Below are 8513 nucleotides of genomic sequence, written 5' to 3'. Positions count from 1 at the left end.
ATGGGTATGAGGAAAGGAGGAAGAGGAGAGGAAAGAGGAGAGGAAAGGGGTATGAGGAGATGAGAAAGGGAGGAGAGGAGGAAGAGGAGAGGAAAGGGGTATGAGGAGAGGAGGCAGAGGAGAGGAAAGAGGAAAGAGGAGAGGAAAGGGGTATGAGGAGAGGAGGAAGAGGAGAGGAAAGAGGAGAGGAAAGGGGTATGAGGAGAGGAGGAAGAGGAGAGGAAAGAGGAAAGAGGAGAGGAAAGGGGTATGAGGAGAGGAGGAAGAGGAGAGGAAAGAGGAGAGGAAAGGGGTATGAGGAGATGAGAAAGGGAGGAGAGGAGGAAGAGGAGAGGAAAGGGGTATGAGGAGATGAGAAAGGGAGGAGAGGAGGAAGAGGAGAGGAAAGGGGTATGAGGAGATGAGAGAGGGAGGAGAAGAGGAAGAGGAGAGGAAAGGGGTATGAGGAGATGAGAAAGGGAGGAGAGGAGGAAGAGGAGAGGAAAGGGGTATGAGGAGATGAGAAAGGGAGGAGAGGAGGAAGAGGAGAGGAAAGGGGTATGAGGAGATGAGAGAGGGAGGAGAAGAGGAAGAGGAGAGTAAATGGGTATGAGGAAAGGAGGAAGAGGAGAGGAAAGAGGAGAGGAAATGGGTATGAGGAAAGGAGGAAGAGGAGAGGAAAGAGGAGAGGAAAGGGGTATGAGGAAAGGAGGAAGAGGAGAGGAAAGAGGAGAGGAAAGGGGTATGAGGAGATGAGAAAGGGAGGAGAGGAGGAAGAGGAGAGGAAAGGGGTATGAGGAGATGAGAAAGGGAGGAGAGGAGGAAGAGGAGAGGAAAGGGGTATGAGGAGATGAGAGAGGGAGGAGAGGAGGAAGAGGAGAGGAAAGGGGTATGAGGAGATGAGAAAGGGAGGAGAGGAGGAAGAGGAGAGGAAAGGGGTATGAGGAGATGAGAGAGGGAGGAGAGGAGGAAGAGGAGAGGAAAGGGGTATGAGGAGATGAGGAAGGAGGAGAGGAGGAAGAGGAGAGGAGTGGAAAGGGGTATGAGGAGATCAGAGAGGGAGGAGAGGAAAGGGGTATGAGGAGATGAGAGAGGGAGGAGAGGAGGAAGAGGAGAGGAAAGGGGTATGAGGAGATGAGGAAGGAGGAGAGGAGGAAGAGGAGAGGAGTGGAAAGGGGTATGAGGAGATCAGAGAGGGAGGAGAGGAGGAAGAGGAGAGGAAAGGGGTATGAGGAGATGAGAGAGGGAGGAGAGCAGGAAGAGGAGAGGAAAGGGGTATGAGGAGAGGAGGAAGGAGGAGGGATGCCGCCACAAACACTGAATCTAATTAGCATGTGCTCTTACATTTTATTTCTGGAGGGTCTATCCAGGGCTGGTCTTCCCTGAGTAGAATAGAGATATTGTTACAGAGAGAGTCGTAGAGGGTCCTTACGGGAGGCTGTGGAATAAATGAGTAAATGCACATACCTTCCAAGTCAATGTTTTCACTCTCCAGCTCTCTTCTTATAGGGAAAACATTTTACATTTTGCTCATTTAGCAAGCAGATGCTCTTATCCAGAGTGACTTACAGGAGCAATTAGGGTTTTGCTCAAGGGCATACCAACAGATTTTTCACCTAGTCAGCTCGGGGAGTCAAACTAGCGACCTTTCAGTTACTGGCTCTTAACCCGCTAGGCTAACTGACGCCACTGGTTTTCACATAGAAAACTCCTAAGATGTACAAAAACAGAACAAAGGAACATTATCTATAGCCCATCAGAAGCATTATACATGGAAACCAAGACCAGTTAACTGGGTTAACTTATACATTACGTTCTGAGTCACTGATATAAATCATCATGTGAGTGATGACTTATAGATTAGCAATAAGAGCCTATGACTAACCATAAAGAAACCCATTACCTCACCAAGGAACATACTCTGTCTGCACAGCACAGGACAGAGGTGAGGGGGGATAGGAGAGAGGGATGGGGATAAGAGAGGAGAACAGAGGGGGATGAGGAGAGTAAGAGAGGGACATAGGGAGGCGCAGAAGAGAAGAGAGGAGTGGAGGTTGGAAGAGGGGGATGGGGAGGCAATGTAAGATAGGGAAGTGGAGGAGGGGAGAAAATAGTGATGAGAAGAGATAAGAGAGGGAAGTCGATATGCCCTCTGCTCCTTTCTAATGGGGACACCTTACACACGTGTGAGCACAAATGTTAGCACAATTCACAGGACGACTGCAAGAGACTGGGGATGGGGTACAATCACAAATCAATAACCCACACACACACACACACACACACACACAGACACATGCACACATTTACAGACACACAGGCACACACACTCACTCTCCCTGCGCACAGACACACAGTTTTGAAGTGTTTTGTTTGTGAACTCCTACAAGGACACTGTGGCATGTCCTTCAGCTAAAGAATACATGCAGAAGGCCAACAGTCCATATAAAAAGTGAAAAAGTTTACAGTTCCTCAGGAGGAAGAACACTATAGAATGTCCTACAGGTTTGTTGTACATCCTTGTTTCTGCTCAAGATGTTTGTGGTGAAGTCAACATCCTGGGATGTCTGTTTTCATTGCCTTGAACATCCAACCTAGATGACATTGGATCCATTGTGGTTTTGATAAGTTATTTCGGCCTATCCAACATTGTAAACTGGGTGGTTAGAGCCCTGAATGCTGATTGGTTGACAGCTGTGGTATATCAGACCGTATACCACGGGTATACCATAGGTATTTTTACTGCTCTAGTTACGTTGGTCACCAGTTTATAATAGCAATAAGGCACCTCTGTGGTTTGTGGTATATGGCCAGTATACAACGTCTAAGGGGTGTACCCAGGCACTCTGCGATGCGACATGCCTAACAACAGCCCGTAGCCGTGGTATATTGGCCAAATACAGTACCACACCCCCCCTTGTGCCTTATTGCTTAAGTATAGCATATACAGTATACCATGTTTATTGAGAACATACTAATCCTCTGGAACCATTCATTACATAAAGGTGTGGAGCTGGACAAGAAACGACATTCTCAATTTAAACTGTAGACTCAGCGTTGACATCTCATCATTTATTCAACATCACACCTAGAGATTGAGTGTTACACTTGCAAACTGGAAACTTTCAAACTGTAAGGCATGGCCATGACGAGAGAGAGAGAGAGAGAGAGAGAGAGAGAGAGAGAGAGAGAGAGAGAGAGAGAGAGAGAGAGAGAGAGAGAGAGAGAGAGAGAGAGAGAGAGAGAGAGAGAGAGAGAGAGAGAGAGAGAGACTAGAACCATCTGTAAAAGGTCCTCTAAGTCTCTGATCTTTGCTGTGTGCGTGTGTGTTTGAGAGAGAGACATGTAGGATTAGAGGTTCCATTGAGACCTCTCCAACGTGGGTAGACTTTCTGTCAAAAGTAGTGTACTATACAGGGAATAGGGTATGATTTGAGATGCAAACTTTGTCTTCCTTCTGTCATTCATTTTATGTTTATATCATCACAGCTTAAAGGGGCAATCAGCAGCTGCTACATCCATTTTTGGATGTACCCATTGATTCTTGAAGAATATAACTTATAAATGCTTCATGAGTTTAGTTCATCTGTCGTACCACATCAGAGCAAAATATAGACTTGTTTTACTCTAATGTTTGTAAACCAAGAAAATGTAAACGAACATCATCAAGCTCGAGACCCTGGGTCTCGACTCCGCCCTGTGCAACTGGGTACTGGACTTCCTGACGGGCCGCCCCTAGGTGGTGAGGGTAGGCAACAACATCTCCACCCCGCTGATCCTCAACACTGGGGCCCCACAAGGGTGCGTTCTGAGCCCTCTCCTGTACTCCCTGTTCACCCACGACTGCGTGGCCACGCACGCCTCCAACTCAATCATCAAGTTTGCGGACGACACAACAGTGGTAGGCTTGATTACCAACAACGACGAGACGGCCTACAGGGAGGAGGTGAGGGCCCTCGGAGTGTGGTGTCAGGAAAATACTCAACGTCAACAAAACTAAGGAGATGATTGTGGACTTCAGGAAACAGCAGAGGGAACACCCCCCTATCCACATCGATGGAACAGTAGTGGAGAGGGTAGCAAGTTTTAAGTTCCTCGGCATACACATCACAGACAAACTGAATTGGTCCACCCACACAGACAGCATCGTGAAGAAGGCGCAGCAGTGCCTCTTCAACCTCAGGAGGCTGAAGAAATTCGGCTTGTCACCAAAAGCACTCACAAACTTCTACAGATGCACAATCGAGAGCATCCTGTCGGGCTGTATAACCACCACCAACTGCTCCGCCCACAACCGTAAGGCTCTCCAGAGGGTAGTGAGGTCTGCACAACGCATCACCGGGGGCAAACTACCTGCCCTCCAGGACACCTACACCACCCGATGTCACAGGAAGGCCATAAAGATCATCAAGGACAACAACCACCCGAGCCACTGCCTGTTCACCCCGCTATCATCCAGAAGGCGAGGTCAGTACAGGTGCATCAAAGCTGGGACCGAGAGACTGAAAAACAGCTTCTATCTCAAGGCCATTAGACTGTTAAACAGCCACCACTAACATTGAGTGGCTGCTGCCAACACACTGACTCAACTCCAGCCACTTTAATAATGGGAATTGATGGGAAATGATGTACAATATATAACTAGCCACTTTAAACAATGCTACCTAATATAATGATTACATACCCTACATTATTCATCTCATATGTATACATATATGCTGTACTCTATATCATCTACTGCATCTTTATGTAATACATGTATCACTAGCCACTTTAACTATGCCACTTTGTTTACATACTCATCTCATATGTATATACTGCACTCAATACCATCTACTGTATCTTGCCCATGCCGCTCTGTACCATCACTCATTCATATATCTTTATGTACATATTCTTTATCCCCTTACACTTGTGTGTATAAGACAGTAGTTTTGGAATTGTTAGTTAGATTACTTGTTGGTTATTACTGCATTGTCGGAACTAGAAGCACAAGCATTTCGCTACACTCGCACTAACATCTGCTAACCATGTGTATGTGACAAATAAAATTTGATTTGATTTGATATAGCCTTAAAAAATGGTTAAAACTATAATTTTGATATCATGGATAGTCAGTCCTTGCATCCATTGCTGTCTATGAATTTGAGAGTGGTTCCATTTCTGTACCCCTCAGCTTTTTACCCAACCAGGGGCGGGGAGGGCTTTGTTATTATTTCCACTGCTGATTAACGGCTTTTAGTGATCACCGTGATCAAATCTGTTTCATCTTTTACGTAACATCCCTCCCTCCTCACCCCCTTTCCTCTCCCATCTCCCTCCTGCCTCGTCTCATTTCACTTAATCCCTGGACAGCCCAAACAATTAAACAAACGCAAACAAACCAGCCGGTGACGGGGTGAAAGAGAGAGGGAGAATAAACCAATCAGGAGTGAGGTAAAAGGTCAACAGAATTGTAATAATAATCCCTATTGCAAGTGCTAGTCTTATGGTCTGGCCTCATCTGACCTGTGTGTGTGTGTGTGTGTGTGTGTGTGTGTGTGTGTGTGTGTGTGTGTGTGTGTGTGTGTGTGTGTGTGTGTGTGTGTGTGTGTGTGTGTGTGTGTGTGTGTGTGTGTGCGCGTGCGCGCGCGTGCGTGCGTGCGTGCGTGCGTGCGTGCGTGCATGCGTGCGTGTGTGCGTACGTGCGTGTCTGTGGCTGGGCTGGGCTTGTGTAACTGTGTATGCATGCATGCATGTGTGTACAACATCTCAGTTTAGATCACAACAATAGCCAGTTTGTCCTGAGGTCACCCTGGAGTTAAAATGTGTGTCATGCAAACTAGATGTCATCCACTGTGATGTGACACAGTACTCTACTGTCTGACTTGACAGATCTCTCTCAGTCCATTACATGAGGATGTTATGCAGGCTGCCTGCCCGAGAGGGCCACAGCTCTGGTCTATATGGGCTGAGTGTTTAGAGCTTGTAATGTTTCATATTATGTCGTAAACCTTTTACTAACTTTATAGTGTGTGTGTGTGTACGTGTGTGTGTGTGTGTGTGTGTGTGTGTGTGTGTGTGTGTGTGTGTGTGTGTGTGTGTGTGTGTGTGTGTGTGTGTGTGTGTGTGTGTGTGTGTGTGTGTGTGTGTGTGTGTGTGTGTGTGTGCGTGCGTGTGTGCGTGCGTGCGTGCGTGTGTGCGTGCGTGCGTGTGTGTGTGTAGTGTAAATGTGTGTTCCTGTGAGTGTTTGATGATCAGGACTCAAAGGTTAAATGCTTGGTTATGCAGATGTAGTCGTAACAGGCGTTGGGTAATGGCAGGACACACAGATATGAACAGTGTTGGATTATCAGTAACATTATCTTTATTAATATATTGATTTAATGATTGTTTTCTTAGCATACAATGTTGAGTACAGCTGTGATCAGAATAATTCTATCATAGCCCAAAGCTTTAGTGTAAATATATGAATTATATGGACCCTGGTCAAAGGTAGAATGGGCCCTGGTCAGAAGTAGTATGGGCCCTGGTCAAAAGTAGTATGGGCACTGGTCGAAAGTAGTATGGGCCCTGGTCAAAGGTAGTATGGGCCCTGGTCAAAAGTAGTATGGGCCCTGGTCAAAAGTAGTATGGGCCCTGGTCAAAAGTAGTATGGGCCCTGGTCAAAAGTGGTATGAGCCCTGGTCAAAGGTAGTATGGGCCCTGGTCAAGAGTGGTATGGGCCCTGGTCAAAAGTGGTATGGGCCCTGGCAAAAGTAGTATGGGCCTGGTCAAAAGTAGTATGGGCCCTGGTCAAAAGCAGTATGGGCCCTGGTCAAAAGTAGTATGGGCCTGGTCAAAAGTAGTATGGGCCCTGGTCAAAAGTAGTATGGGCCCTGGTCAAAAGTAGTATGGGCCTGGTCAAAAGTAGTATGGGCCCTGGTCAAAAGTAGTATGGGCCCTGGTCAAAAGTAGTATGGGCCCTGGTCAAAAGTAGTATGGGCCCTGGTCAAAAGTAGTATGGGCCCTGGTCAAAAGTAGTATGGGCCTGGTCAAAAGTAGTATGGGCCCTGGTCAAAAGTAGTATTGGCCTGGTCAAAAGTAGTATGGGCCCTGGTCAAAAGTAGTATGGGCCCTGGTCAAAAGTAGTATGGGCCCTGGTCAAAAGTAGTATGGGCCCTGGTCAAAAGTAGTATGGGCCTGGTCAAAAGTAGTATGGGCCCTGGTCAAAAGTAGTATGGGCCCTGGTCAAAAGTAGTATGGGCCTGGTCAAAAGTAGTATGGGCCCTGGTCAAAAGTAGTATGGGCCCTGGTCAAAAGTAGTATGGGCCCTGGTCAAAAGTAGTATGGGCCCTGGTCAAAAGTAGTATGGGCCCTGGTCAAAGGTAGTATGGGCCCTGGTCAAAAGTAGTATGGACCCTGGTCAAAAGTAGTCTGGACCCTGGTCAAAGGAAGTATGGGCCCTGGTCAAAAGTAGTATGGGCCCTGGTCAAAAGTAGTATGGCCCTGGTCAAAAGTAGTATTGGCCCTGGTCAAAAGTGGTATGGGCCCTGGTCAAAAGTAGTATGGACCCTGGTCAAAAGTAGTATGGGCCCTGGTCAAAAGTAGTATGAGCCCTGGTCAAAGGAAGTATGGGCCCTGGTCAAAAGTAGTATGGGCCCTGGTCAAAAGTAGTATGGGCCCTGGTCAAAAGTAGTATGGGCCCTGGTCAAATGTGGTATGGGCCCTGGTCAAAAGTGGTATGGGCCCTGGTCAAAAGTGGTATGGGCCCTGGTCAAAAGTGGTATGGGCCCTGGTCAAAAGTAGTATGGGCCCTGTTCAAAAGTAGTATGGGCCCTGGTCAAAAGTAGTATGTGCCCTGGTCAAAAGTAGTATGGGCCCTGGTCAAAGGAAGTATGGGCCCTGGTCAAAAGTGGTATGGGCCCTGGTCAAAAGTGGTATGGGCCCTGGTCAAAAGTAGTATGGGCCCTGGTCAAAAGTAGTATGAGCCCTGGTCAAAGGTAGTATGGGCCCTGGTCAAAAGTGGTGCACTATATAGGAAATAGGTTGTTATTTCAAATGCAAACTTTGCTTCTCCAGTGATGGGGTGGATATTTTCTGTTGTGAACTCATTGCAATCGATCAGGACCCAAACAAAGGAAAATGTTCCTACTTTCTGTAGCTGTGTGCAGTATGTCGAATAGGGTCATGTTCAGTTCAAAACGTTAGAAAGCACTCATATTTGAGTTATATCATATATTATATATTATAAACTGGGAGGTTTGAGCCCTGAATGCTGATGGGCTGACAGCCATGGTATACCACGGGTATAACAAAACATTTATTTGTACATTTATTTGCCAATATACCACAGCTAAGGGCTGTATCCAGGCACTCCGTGTTGCATCGTGCGTATGGTATATTGGCCATATGCCACACCCACTCAGACCTTATACTTAATTATATATTATTGTATTATATTAATTCACACTGATGTCACCTCTATCAAAACAGCTGGTATCATCTGAAAGCTATTTACACATATAAGCTTTTGTGTACACTGTACATTGTCGTGTTAATTTCCTGTATTACTA

This window comes from Oncorhynchus keta, chromosome 33 (genome assembly GCF_023373465.1).
Source record: "Oncorhynchus keta strain PuntledgeMale-10-30-2019 chromosome 33, Oket_V2, whole genome shotgun sequence".
Classification (NCBI taxonomy): domain Eukaryota; kingdom Metazoa; phylum Chordata; class Actinopteri; order Salmoniformes; family Salmonidae; genus Oncorhynchus; species Oncorhynchus keta.
Note: the sequence above shows the minus strand (reverse complement) of the source record.